The 8,846-nt window shown below is 43.5% G+C and overlaps 1 non-coding gene across 1 annotated transcript; it reads left to right on the top strand.

The window, feature by feature from the left end:
* The first annotated feature begins 8,329 nt into the window (after window positions 1–8,329).
* Window positions 8,330–8,402, top strand: trnav-uac (transfer RNA valine (anticodon UAC)). Its single transcript has one exon. It is a non-coding gene; the product is annotated as a tRNA-Val (tRNA).
* Window positions 8,403–8,846: the final 444 nt, after the last annotated feature.

Raw genomic sequence — 8,846 nt, 5'->3', positions numbered from 1 at the left:
ACCCCCATAGTAACCCACAGATATTCCCACATCATCAGTGATAATGTTGTCATTGTTAGTTAAGTGGTTCAGTTCAATGTTATAGAGACAACATGTGGAAGCCTATTATGAACCCCAGGAACAACCATCAGCTCCGCACAGCCACGCCCACTTGCACACCCCCCCAATCTGACTCACCGGATTTCTAGCGCACGCCTGATTCCTATTTAACTGTTCCTTTGTTTTTACCCTAATGGCCAAAATGTGTATTCTGTTCTTCAGTCTCCTCTACTTCAACTTAGGAACATGGAACACAAACTTATGTAGGCCTATTCTTGGTTTAAACATAATTCATTTCCCATCACTCAGTTCTTCCATAATCTTTTATTACTTTTCCATAATCAAGTCTGACTGCTTGATTTTATTCAAAAGTATTTTTCTTTAATTAATTAAGTACTGTATTTTCTCTTTAATTACTTATTTTAGTTAAGAGTAATTTTAACCTAGGTTAGATAGTTCATAAGGCGAGACAAACAATAGTTAACTTATGGCGTCACACAACCAACCCCAGATGTCACATTATGGCCTTTCTGGATTTCCATACTTTAGAATGATGTCATGGAACGCTCCCTTTCCTGCTGATCACGTGGTACGGCCCGTTACGTGCAGTGGGCGTTTCTCGTTGACTGTGACTTGTCTTGTTTGTAACCACACCCATGTTGTTTATCACACACCTGCACCTCGCTTAGTCTCGTTATGTCTGTATGTATTTAAACCCCTCTTGGTGTGTGTATCGGTGTCAGTTACTGTTCATGTTGCCTTTGCTCATGTGCGTGTTCATGTTGTTCACGGTAGCCATGTTTGTATTCATGTATGCTGTTTACGTTACATGTGAGTGCCGTTGTTTTTTGCGTGCTTTAATAAATGTCTGTCTCCATCGAGGGAGTCTGTTAATCATGCTCCTTGCCCTGCGGCACTCGGGCCATTACAAATGACCAAGTGTAGATTTCAATAAGACTGGTTGTGGTTTTCTTATTGGCTGTTTTGATTTCTTCCCTCTATAAAGAAATGAAAGTTAAAAAAGGACAGGAAATTCTGCTATGTAGCCTCACTGAAACACAGCCTTCAGCACTTCTGCAGTATACTGAGACAGAGCTGTCAGATAGCAGCAGTGAACAGTGTAGTTAAAATGCACCTCAACAACTAAAGGACCAGACTGCTGAAAACTCATCTCTTTAATGCTTGGTAAGTTCAATTTGACAGTATTCAATTATTCCACACTTTATTAACATGGAATGTTAGCTCGCATCAGCACTGTTTTACAAACCTTTACCTGTTAGAGTTACAGCTAAATTCTACAGCCCTTCTCTTGCATTTTTAGTTTGTTAGTCATTTTTTAGGGACTAGCATTATGGTGATTTACAGTGAGATGCATGTGTGCAGTGAAATATGAAATAAATATAAAATTAATGTGTATCAGTTAATTATGCAGTTAAAGATGCAAATCTGCTTTGAAAAAATGTTTGTGTTCAAAAACAAACTGAATAAAGCTGAACAAAGACACATACGATAGAATTCTGTTCATAGACTGCAGCTCAGAATTCAACACCATCATTCCTCAGTGTCTGGTTGAAAAGAGACTGCTGGATCTGAACTCCTCCCTCTGCAGCTGGATCCAGGACTTTCTTGGTGGGAAAGCCCCATCAGTCTGGATCAGGATCACTGTCTCCAGCACCACCACACTGAGCACTGAGCTTCCCCAGTGTTGTGTGCTCAGTCCACTGTTGTTCACATTGCTGACCCTAAATTGTGCAGCAATGCACAGCTTGAACCACATCAAATTCACTAATGGCAAGACTGTGGGGTCTCATCAGCAGTGATGATGAGTCAGCGTTCAGAGAGGATGTCTCAGAACCTGTCAGTCACTGAATGTGGAAAAAAACAAAAAAGATGGTGGTCGACTTCAGGAAAGTATGTAGTTTTCACTCTCCGATCAATATCGACAGCTCCTCTGTGAAAATCATTACAAGCACCAAGTTCTTTGGTGTCCACCTAGCAGAGAACCTCACCTGGACCCTCAATACCAGCTCCATAGCCAAGAAAACCCAGCAGTAACTCCTACTTCTAGCTTATCCCCTGCCACTATCCTCACCATGTTCCACAATAGACAGCATCCTGAGCAGCTGCTTCACTGCCTGGTTTAGGAACTGACTCAGACCGCAAAACCCTGAGGAGAATAGTAAGAACAGCAGAAAAGGTCCTCAGGGTCTCTCTCCCCTCCATCATGGACATTTACAACACACGCTGCTTTCGCAAAGTTACCAGCCTTAGAGATGAGCCCACACTCCACTCACAAAAACTCTTCTCTATCTTACTGTCTCTGAAGAGGTACAAAACATGTCTGTTTTCAGTCATACTGCACAACAGTTTCTTCCCCCATGCCATCAGATTCCTCAACTCCCAGAGACTTACAACAAAAATTGTATTCCATTTAACAATACTGTGTTCTTAAATGAATGTACTGTTACCTCAGTGACTGCTGTATGCTATAAGCGTATTTGTTTATATGTCACAGTATGGTGCACTGGTTGAAGTTGCCTATATGTTAATATTTGTGCTGTATTTCATATTTATTGTTTACACATGTTCTCCTTTTATGTTGCATCACGGTACTGTAGGCGCATTATTTAATTACCTGTTTATAGCTAGAAAGTGTCACGGTTGGTCAGCTAGTTAGCAGGGGAGACACACCCACCCCTGCTAAGGACTACACATTGCACCTGCCCCGTTCACAATCCCCTGATTACTAATTATTTTTACCAAGTTCAAGTTCGGTTTATTCGTCACATACATAGTCATACACAGTATAACACGCAGTGAAATGGTGGAACACGCAGTGAAATGGTGGACCAAGTACCCATTCCACATTCACTCCCTGCTCTATTTTAACCCCCAGATTTGAGGAGACGGAGCTGCACAATAGCGGTCCTACTACGTTGAGTCGAACCATGCATGATCAATTGTCTAGAGGAAGACTAGCTCCTCTGTATTTGTATTTGAGGTTCCGTGCTTCCATCACGGACAACCTATGGAGAATAAAGATTACCTCACTGCTGACCCGCCTCTCGCTTCCATTCACCCGCCGCCGTCACAGAAAGACAATAAAAAGCCTCTTGACCACTCTTTTGACCTCTGTTTACCAGACTCTAGATCCTAAGTTATGGGCCACCCATTGTATTTCTTCTGTAACCAGGCCACATATTTGGTCTTTATCTCCTTCTGAAGATCTGTCAATTAGCTGACTTCAAGTTGGCTTTATATTGGTTTCAAGCCTCTGTTTCCAGGGGGCATAGTGGAAGTGGCCTGTTGCTTGCATTCTGTATGCTAGGATCTTGAGCTTAACTACTACAGTGGTATATACCAGTTTGTTGGTTTCAGTTATACAGGTTGTGCTTATTGCTGCATTTACATTTGTGAGCATACTGTCTGATGGTAGCTTACCACGAAGTTAGGTGAGCCTCAAGCAGTGGATGACAGTAGTTACCTTAGTCATGACCATCATCTGCATGGCCACAGCTGGACCACACAATGTCCATATTACAGTTTGGCTCTGGTGGATTCCTGATGTAGTCTGACCTTTCTTTCTCAGATGCAATATGTGTTCGGTCTGGGCAGTGATACTGACCCTTTATTTCATCCATCCTTATAGCATTATTATACTTTACATATATAACATAGAATCTAATATTATTTATCTTTTATTTACAGTGAATGGAAAGATTGTGGGGTGGGGCCTGGTGGGTGGGGTCTGCCATAAATGCTATTGAGCTCTTTCATTCTAAATAGTTTTGAAGGGCACAGATCTGCAAACTCCATCACAGTTTGGGCGTATGAAAATTACATGGAACGTAAAAAAAAAAAATATATTGTAAATCTGTCTAGTTTTATCTCTTTTACCAAATTTATTTCTCTGTTTATATTATAGACTGTTTATATTGAACAGATTTTATGTTCTATGATTTTATTATCCAGGTTTTTATCATTGTTTTTTTTTTATCTTGATTGTGTGTACTCTTATCTTGTACTATAATTTTAAAAAGTTGTATACAACTAAAGTTTACTATTATTATATTAGTACCACCAAATGGTTTACTTTAATGGCTTTATTGAAGCTTCATGTTTTAAACCATGCCACATGATCATAATAATGATCTGAGTGTAGTCCTCTTCCTCCTCTTCATCACAGTGTCTCAGTGTCTCTTCCGTGATGCAGTGATGGGCACAGTGACGTGTTCACCGTTGCCACACTCACAGCAAGCATGAGATGGAGCTTTCAGCTGGGGGGGGACGGTGAGTCTTGCAGCTGGCTGGAACAACCGTCTGTCCATCCTCATCTAAAATGGATGAAAGCAGAGAATGTTTGCACAGCGTTCATTTTAATTTTGTCAAAGAAATAACCTGTTAAACCTGCCTGTGTGGCGTTCACATTACTCTAACGCAGCATATTTACCATATGCCTTGTTTGTATGTTATATTGAACAGCAAAAACACAGGGCCTGCTATTCTCTTCAATTAATTCTCAAGTCTGCACCTTTATTTTTCTATTTAAAATGTACTTAATAATACATCTGGATTTTGGGAAATAAGGAACCACATGAGTGTAATGGTTGGGAGGCTGAGGGTGAACACATATACAAAGTAACAATGCCTCGGATGTGAGAGTGAACTGGAACAATGACTAGGCAAACCCTAATGAGAATGAGTAAACGAACAGACAGGATTAACAAATAAATAACAAGTTTAATATAAAAAAATGAACAAGAAAAACAACACAGAATAGAATGAGGGAAAGAGTCAGAAGACTAAGCAGGCTAACAGGGCGAGGCTGATAACAAGGCAACTAAGGAAACTTAACACTAAGGAACGGCTAACAGGAGAACAACGATGAAGCACAGAACCAGGTTACTTATGCTAGACGAGACTGTAAACCATGGACAGGCACAGGAATTGGGACAGACTGAGGGAAAAGGAGTGGGACTGGCAACATGGCTAGAACAGGAGGCGAGCACAGAGACAGGAGAGGAGAAATACTGGGATAGCTGCGGGAACAGGGACAGGCACAGAAGCAAAGGCAGACGTAATTATGTTAAACAAAACTGAGACAGGCACAGCAACAAAATAAACAACAGGCATGAGTGCAGCTACTGGAGCAGGTAAAGGAACACCGATGCCACAAGGCAGGGTAACAGGTTTTTACCAAGTTCACACAAACAGGTATAGATACATTATGTAGATGCAGTTACAGAAGTGTCGTAGGGCGTGGGCACCAGTGGAGCATGAGCTGAGCGTTCACGAGCACGTCTGACGTGTCCTGAGCGTCCACCTGCATGTCCGATGTGGGTGCCGAGTCATGGTTGCGTTCAGCGATGGCAGGCTCAGGAGGTCTGGAGGTGCGGCTGCACTCAGCGATGGAAGGCGTGGGAGGTTTGCAGGCGCGGCACTGGGAGGAGCGTAGGCAGGCAGGCCAGAGAGAAAAAGGCTGGGGAGGCAGGCAGGCACGGAGGGAGGGAGGCTGACAGGGAGGGAGGGAGTGAGGGAGGCTCAGGAGGCAGTGAGGCAGGTAGGCAGCCAGGGTGGGAGGGAGGGAGGCTGGGGATACATGAGGCCAGACAAGCAGCATGTGACCCATACTCCAGGGGAGGCTGGGAATACATGTAGCCACATGATTAGAATCGAGACCCAGACACCGAGGGGAGGCTGGGGCTACCCATGGCCGGTAGATCTGAATGGAGACGCAGACTCCTGGGGGAGGTTTGGAATACATTCTGTTCATCTGGCCACATGTAACCCCAGACTCCCTCCCTCCCTTCCTGCCTCCCTCCTTTCCTCCCCAGTGTACCCAGTGTTCTTGCTCTCTCCCTGCCTGCTTGCCTCCCCACCCTCCCTGCCTCCGTCCATCCAGGCCTGCTTGCCTGACTCCCCAGCCTCACTCCAGCCTCTCTGCCCACCCAGCTTGCCTGCCTGCCTACCTGCTTACCTCCAAAGCCTCCCTCCCTTCCTGCCTTCCCCACCTGCCTCCCCAGTGCCTCTCTCTCCCTCCCTGCCTGCCTGCCTCCCCAGCCTCTCTGCTTACCCTCCTGCCCACCCACTTGCCTGCCTGCCCAGCTTATGTGCCAGTCTGCCTCCCTCCCTGTTTGCCTGTCTCCCTCACTCCTCAGCCCCCTCCCTCCCTCCATCTCTCCCTGCTTGTCTGCCAGCCTGCTTGTCTCCCCAGACTCCCTCCCTCCCTCCCTGCCTCCCCAGCCTACCACCCTCCCTGCCTGCCTGCCTGCCTGTGCACCCTCCCTGCCTCCCTGCCTCCCTGCCTCCCCAGCCTCTCTGCTTACCCTGCCACCTGCCCACCTGCCTGCCCAGTTTACTTGCCTGTCTGCCTCCCTGCCTGCCTGTCTGGCACAGTGATGCATTCACCCCTGCTATGCTCACTCTCCATCACTGTGCAGCAAGCATGAGATGGAGCTTTCAGCTGGGGGCTGATGTTGAGTCTTCCAGCTGGCTGAAGCAACAGTGTGTCCATCCTCATCTAATATGCATGAAAGTAGAGGAGGTTTGTACAGTGTTCGTTTTCATTTAATCAAAGAAATAACCTGCTAAGCCTGGCAGCATAGTGTTAACTTTATTCTAATGCAGCATATTTATCTGGGGGATGGGACATCCTGCTCGACTGGGAAGCAGCAGCACATGGTATTTCTGGAATGTTGGACCAAGTTGTATCGAAAGATGTTTCGACATACGTCTTGTGATTCCACTCTTACTTGAAATGGTCATATTCCAGACAATCCATGCACCTCTGTTATCTTTTTTTCATGAAAAAAAGCCACGCCTCTCCTCCATGACACCTTCTTGCATGTTTGTAAGAGATTGAAATCATGACACTCAATGTTAGTTTTGCACAATGCCTAATTCAGAAAAATGCACAAGCAATGCTAAAAAGAAGTCTTCATCTCGGAGTCGTATAATTCTGATGGATCGGGCAATTTGGAACTGGTTCCTGATTCCCATCACTTTGCTTCATGAATGAAAAAGCTGATTGTGTGTTGAGGAAAACAGATGTTTTTATAAGTGGCTGTGAATGGATTTGCTTTTGCTATTAAAGTGTGTTATTCCTACTACCATATCTTCTCAGATTCACTATTCATTCGAGTTCTCTTAAGTTTATAGTCTGCTATAGACTGCTACCTGCATATCTAACACAAAAATTAGTGCTTCCCATTGCAGAGCCAAGATTATTCTGACATGTTAAGTCATTAAAATGACTTCATTCTGGTTACCATGATATTAAGAATGGAATGCTTTGAGAATACCAACTCCAGACAGATAAACAGAAAACCTATAGATGATGCATAAAATGAATGCTGGATGAAAATAGATACATTCACTCACATCTGCAGGAGAACCTGCCATGTCTCTCTCCTCCTTCAGTGTCTGCTGCTCCTCCCTCATCTTCCTCAGCCACTCTCCCATCATCTCCTCATCTGCCGCCTTGTGGTGTCCATGTGGAAAGGGGTGACACTGTGATGTGGGGGAATGGTGCCGATGTCTATGTCGTTGGTTATAAGGATGGATTCTGTTTCAGCGAAAATCCATGTTAGTTTAAAACCTGCGTAACATGGTACACCACAAAGTTAGTTTTCAGCTCATGAGGCACAGCATTGGAAATACCCGAGACAACTGCCAGATGCAATTTACCCTGTCCCCATCAATTTCTGAACTGCGTTACATTGTCCCCACTACTTCTTCAAAGTGTATTAAGAAAATATTAGTATTTTCTTCACAAGCTTCATTTTGCTCCATTTGATAAATATAATTTGATTAATTGTTGTTTTGATCTATAAATCTAATCATATTATGTTCTTAATGACAATCAGAACACATTCTTGCTGATATGTTGTTGAGACGATGGTGAAATAAACGCAGTACAACTGACGTTTCTTGAAATGAAATCAAAATCAATAGAAAACAACTGTACTTCAAATATATATTAAACCATAATGTGAGTTTTTTTAGAAGCAGGCAAGATGGGAGTCGCATGCAGCTTGAAATGTATGGCTTTACTGAGCAGAGTAAACACTGCAGGCCACAGCCTACAGTGATCACGTAAAGCTCATCATATTATTCCTAGAGAGTAACATTCTGTCCCTCAAAGGCAATGAAACAAGAAAACGTTGGTTGGTGGGATTGAATTTTGCATCCTAATGGGGAGAAGACAATTCAAGCCAGTTTTTAAACTATGCCTTTCAGGCACCAAAAGGGAGGAAATGCTGGATGGATCCAGAAGTCCCCTTGCTGTATGGTTTCTGTAGTGTAGTGGTTATCATGTCTGCTTTACATGCAGAAAGTGCCTGGTTCAATACCAGGCTGAAACGCTTTTCTTGGTAAATGTCTAACTGCTGTCCTTACAGTTGAATGGAGGGCTGTTCTTCACAGAGCAAAGTCAGGCTCCTTAACTAATCGCCAAACTGATGAATTAAAACTCGTAGCATAATGTCTATGCAAATTCAAGTCTTTCAAACATTAGTACAGGAAGTATTAACTTTAGTGAGTGTGTCCTTATTTTGTTTCCTAAAAAGGTTTATGCTAATTAGCTCAATTTTAAAAGTTACTTTCATCAAGTCTATGGCAAAGAAAAAATCCTTGCAAGGCAATGTCAAGCATACAGAATTTGTGCAATAGGTTATGCTCTAAATGCCAATGAGAGAACTACAGAGATAAAGTAAAACTCTTCATATTATGCCCAGTTAGCAACAGTCTGTTTCTCGAAGGGTAAGAAACAAGAGAACTTTGGTGGGGTTGTCTGAATTTTGCATCCT

The sequence above is a fragment of the Electrophorus electricus genome, unplaced genomic scaffold (genome assembly GCF_041902795.1).
Source record: "Electrophorus electricus isolate QZ-2024a unplaced genomic scaffold, ASM4190279v1 Scaffold208, whole genome shotgun sequence".
Classification (NCBI taxonomy): Eukaryota; Metazoa; Chordata; class Actinopteri; order Gymnotiformes; family Gymnotidae; genus Electrophorus; species Electrophorus electricus.
Note: the sequence above shows the minus strand (reverse complement) of the source record. Positions and strands in the feature narration are given on the sequence as shown.